A 5,915-nucleotide genomic window follows, 5' to 3' on the forward strand; every position below is an offset into this window, starting at 1 on the left:
AGAGTGTGTTTGTCCACAAATGCAACTTTCTTGCAGATGGTCATAAAAATAATTCCAAATACTCCTGTCATCTATTACTTAGGTCACTCTCTTTACTGTGTGGAATATTTTTTATCTCAGATTTAGATGCAGTTGACCTGATAGAGTGGCTTGAAATGTCCATTGATGGATTAATCAAGGTATTGAAAATTAAATATATAAAAAAGCAGGATTTATTAGTGTAGGAACTTCAGTATGTGTTGTCACACAGAGCTGTAAACAAATGAATTTTCCTGGATTCATTAAAACACTAGGGAAGATATTAATGTTGTAGAAATGAGACCCTTAAGCCTTCCCAGCAAAAGTAGCAAGCCCAGAATTATTTGTTCATGGATCAGCATTGGCATCAGCCAGAGAAGGAGCTGATTCTTAATAATATTTTGCACTATTTGGCTTCCTTCATCGGAAAATCTTAAAACAAACATTAAAAGTCACTGCAGCCATATAAACTAGACCCCGATCATAAACTTCAATTTACAGATGAGGAAAGTGAGTAAAAAGAGGTTCAGTAATGTCACTAAGGATACACTGGGCACATCTACATGTGCGCTTTACTGCCCAGTAGATCAATGTACTGTGCAATAAAGCATCACTGTCAACATGTGTGTAACAACTGGGCTGGTGTAGACTAATTTACAGCACCATCAGATACCCTGTCAGACACAGGTAGGGCACATCCAGATGAGCCCACATGTGCCTCTTTGAGACGCTGCAAGAGGCACATGCAGAAATGAGAAAATGTTCCCTGTGCTGCAAATTTTCACGGGGGCAAAATTAGACCCTGGATATCCAGGGGTAAGGAAAACTGCAGACAAAAAACGGAAGCAGGGCATGGTCCTGAGGCAACCGGAGGCTGGCTCCTCCACAGAGATGCTCTGACTGCCAGAGATGCTCAGGACAGGCAGCATATCAGCAACAGGGAGCTGGACCCAGGCTCCAGTGCTGGTAATTAAGGGGTTGGGGGGGCTGGAGGATGGGTGAGGGGACCATAGGGGGGACTCCTGCTGGCCCCACCTGCTCCCCTAGGACCCCCCCATCCCTGCCCCACTCAGCCCAATCCCCCACCTGCCCCCTGAGCCCCTCCAATCCCTGCCCTGCCCTGCCTGCTCCCTGAGGTCCCCCAATCCCTGTTGGGGGGCTGTAACCCCTGAGGGGAGGCTGTAGACCCTGTTGCGGGGCTGTAGATCCTGTTGGGGGGGCTGTAACCTCTGTGGGGGGCAGCAAAACATGTAGATATTTAGAACTCACTTTATTATGATGATAACGACATTGGTAGGCTTCCAAATTGCTTTAACACTGTAGATATATCAATAAATCATTACCCAACTGATCGCTGTCTCTCTGTCTCTCACTCTCTCTATATATAGTGGTCTTTTTTTTAATTGTGGAGGAACATGGATTTCAGAGTACTTGACAGAGTGACTCTGGGTTTTTTTTATCAAGGGTTTTTCAGTTTTCCAATAAGGAACACCAGAATTCCTACTAGGGTGACCAGTGGCAGGACTCTGCCTGCTCAGAGCTGGCACCTTGGACCCAGCTGGAAGTGGCTGACCCCCTTGCCATTTTGGCCAGGAGGATATGCTCTGACAGTTCAAAGCAGACCACCACACTGGAAACATCTTCCGGGCAATAGCTGCTCAGATGGCCGGGCAGGGGGCATACATGGCAGTAGTGCTGCACAAAAGACAACCCTGCAGCCACAGACCACTGGCAGCTGGCCCAAAGCGGCAGATGCCTCTACTGACTGTGCAGTCCCCATCCAGGTCTGGCAGGTGCACAGCAGGTCACAGCCAGTTTGCAGCCCCCACTGCCAGACTGCTGCAGGTAAAGGGTGCAGGGAACTCTCAAGGCTGCCTCAGCAGTCCAACTGGCACAAGGGGCAGTGTCCACAGGTACCAATTGGCCAGGCCCCAGAAGCTCCTGAGAGCGAGTAACCCTGAGCTTTTTGTACTGCTGGGGCCAGGACAGGGCAGCTTTTTATACTGCTGGGGACAGCAGAGGTGCTGGCCCTGGGCTCTAGCTCCCCCTGGCTGCAGATCCGGGAGGAGCCAGGCAGAGTTATTTTGCCCCAAGCGGCACAATTGCCCCACACCAAAGTGCATGTCTGGGCATGTGTGCTGAGGCAAAAAGCCCCGGCTCAAATTTGCACTGCTTCTATTTGAGCTGCTGCAAGCACATGTGCTTGCATGTATGGATGCACCCATACTGTTCAAGGGAGGAGTAAATTACTGCACTTAAATGCACGTGTAGACAGTAATGTTAGACAATCTATTCAGCCTCCACAAGAGAAGACTGAGAGGGGATCTGGTGGCCATCTATAAACTCACTGGGGGGACTAGCAGAAATAGGTGAGGTTCTGTTCCTCCAGGCACCACCTGGGATAACAAGGAACAACAGCCACAGATTGATTGAGAGCAGGTTGCAGCTTGATATCAGGAGGCATTACTTTATGGTTAGGGCTGCCAGGCTCTGGAATGGGCTCCCAAGGGAGGTGGTGCTCTCCCTTACCTTGGGGGTCTTCAAGAAGTTGGATAGATATTTGTCTGGGGTATTATGATCCCAGCACTTGTTCCTGCCCAGGGCAGGGGGTCGGACTTGATGATCTGTTCAGGTCCCTTCTGTTCCTAGAAACTATGAAACTATGACATCTGGATTAGTTTACTCTGGCTTAAATTGCACTGGAGTTTATTCAGTCACATTAATTGTACCTGTAGAAATACTGACAGTCAATTGGATTAATGCATAAGTAAACTAGGCACCTGCCTAGGGCCCTAAGTGAACAAGCAGCCCAGTTGTGCTTATCTTACATATTATAATTATTGAGTGAAAAAATGGAATATAAAATTACATCTTCAGCTGTGGGCCCGCAAGTTTGTTTGCCTAGGGCCCACTACAGGGTTAATCTGGCTCTGCCAACAGTGCATGAGTCAGAGCCAGGAAAAGAATTCTCGGTCTTGAATCCTGTGCTCATGTCACCAGAGAATACACTTTGGCCAAAAACATATGAACCGAGTAGGTAGCTTATCAGGGAAAAGGGAACACAGAAAGAAATGTTAAGAGTAAGGAAAGGCAGCCTGGCTACCCAATAGGTTCCATATAGTAGTTTCACCTTTCTGGTGTCCTCATTATCCATTCTCCAATGTTCCCTAATATAATTCCCTATTTCTACTCCTCTGCCCTCCTGCACTCATTGATCCTTATTCTAGATGCATCTTGTTAATAGTTACTTGCCCATCTTGCCCACAGGGGTGTTGGAAGGATTGATTAGGTAATATTCGTACAAATTCTTTCAATGTAAATTGCTATCATTATCTAAGAATAATATAGTCATTATATGGTACATAAAGCACTGTTGGTGGCCAAGGTCCAGAGCCCTATCCCCTTTGAACAGCTCTTATTTCCATGTTCCTATTTTCTTTTTGTTCTGTGCTTTTCTTTTCCCTTGATGCCTTTGTAAGAAGCGCATCTAGTTCTCCTTTGAATATATCACTGTTTCTGGCACCAATTACCTTTCTTGTCAGTTTATTTCAGATGTTTATTACCCCTTTGCATGAAATCACATTTACTGTGACTCTCTGTTCATGGGTTGCTCATTTTTGGATTATTTTTCCCATGCTTCCTGCCACTAAAGGGGAAAGTGGCTTGCTTACGTTATATGCCAGAATGCACTCCATTACTTAGAAAACTTCAAACAGGGGTCACATAAGAGTTCTCATTGTTCCAGTTAGAAATGATACTAGAGCTAATCACATTTCTTTCCTATTACTTATAACCTTATGATTTGGTTTGGTTCTGGAACCTTCTCATTCTAAATTGCTCTTGGAAGCAATTTCATCCTTCTCTAGGTGTACCATCCATATTCCATACCATATGGACCAATGCTTATAGTACCTCTCATCTGGGAAAACTTGATAATGGTTTTCAGGAAAGAAAACTCAGTCAGAAACAGGACAAGTTCACATGAGTAGGAAGAGATCAGTTAAATAAAGCCAGCTGAGAGCCTACAGCAGAGAAACTAAGAAGGTAAGCCATGAAAATTCTATGGCTTTTTTATATAGAAGAGCTTACTAGAATATCATGGCAATCCTTTCTGTACTTAAAACCTATTAAATACCAAGGCCTAGAATAGACTCCCCCCAGAGGTGGTGCAAGCACCTACTGTGGACACTTGCTGGGATCCTTTGACCCTAGCTGACTTCCTGCCCCTTGGGAAGGGGCTGGACCTGATGATCTTACAAGGTCCCTTCCAGCACTAATGCCTATGAAATCTATGACATCTATGAAACTGAATGTCCCTAGCTTTAGCAGCAATGGTCACAAAGTAATATGAGAGGGAAACTTAGGAATATATAGTTTCTGTATGGACTGAGGCATCAGTAATGCTACAAATTTTCACCTCTGAATTATGGGTTCTAAAATAGTCAGAAGTCCTTCCTTTCTGATGGCTGATCAGAGGGCGGTATGAAATTACAGAATGATTTCAGTCTAGTTTTTAATGAACAAATGTCTACTTTTATAGTTGGCAGCTGTCATGGTAGTCAAACAAGGATTTTCATCCAGAGCTATGAGTAGGCTTTACTTCATACAGGGAACTTCTGTTAATCTTTATTGGTGTCTCTATACCACAGCTTCCCATTCATATACTGTAACTCGGAGTTCCACATGGGCTAAGATCAGTATGGAGAGTAACAGGAAGATTGAGTTTACCTATTCTCTATTGGAAAGATGATCATTCCAGATAAGAAATCTTCATAAAACAGACTTGTATGTTGGAACGGTCCCAAATGAGCTTTTTAGCTTTCAAAGCTATCATTGTGGCACCTTGCACCAAGACAAACTATCCCCACAATTCGCTGAATTATACTGTAATTTCAAATCAGTGGAAAAGTACTTGCAAAATATCTAGCTCTTTCAGTATCCTGTATCAGACCTTGCCAATGTTAGATGCTTCTGAAGAAAACATAAGTCCTAGTCCCCTTCAGTATCTAGTCATAAATGATCTTGCCTTGAGCAGAAGACTGGAGTACATGACCTTATGAGGTCCCTTCCAACCCCACTTCCCTATGACCCTATGATCTGGAGAGGAAGAAAATTTACAGGCACTGCTAAAATACCTCAAAGGAATGAAGCAGACATTTCTCAGCCAACAACACAACCTTGTCTAACTAAGTAGGCACATTCAGGCTTCTGTGTGCACATGATGGATATTTCCTGTAGGGTATTCCAGAGCTGGACAAGGAGGACAAGGAAGCAGGGAAGATACCATATTTGGAAAAGGAAAGGCCAGACAGAGCATGCTGCATTTTGACAATACTGACATCTAGAGTACCTAAAATGCTGTTACTCCTTGGACCAAGTCAGAGTTCTTCCAATTTACAGTGAGATGCAGTTCAGTTCTCAGCTGCTTCCATGATATAAGAAGCAAAAAAGTGTCATTAAGGTGCTTTGGTACATCTGGAAATCTAACCCACTAGATCTTTTGGAACTAAGAGACATCAGGGATGGAGATGATAAAAGCTACCAAATAGAAAAAGATAAGAAAGTGAGAAGAGCATGAATATTTTAATTATTCTTTGCTTTCATTTGTAATATTTTGTTAAAAAACAAAGTGATAAAAAACCCTGGGGGCACACAAAAGTAGTTATAGTGCTTATACACAATAAATAATGTGTGGCATTTATCTCCTCTACATAATAGACAATACCTGATGATAACTCATCATTTCAGAAGATAAATGTCATACCAGATTTAAATTATTTTGTGTTCTCTCTAATAGATCACAAAGAGAAAAGGGAGACAGAAGGAATCTTCTGTGAGTGAAGGTTAATCCTCTTAAACCTGAATGATCAAAACAAGTTGAAATTAGAATGAGAGCT

Source organism: Alligator sinensis, unplaced genomic scaffold (assembly GCF_000455745.1).
Source record: "Alligator sinensis unplaced genomic scaffold, ASM45574v1 scaffold289_1, whole genome shotgun sequence".
Lineage (NCBI taxonomy): Eukaryota > Metazoa > Chordata > Crocodylia > Alligatoridae > Alligator > Alligator sinensis.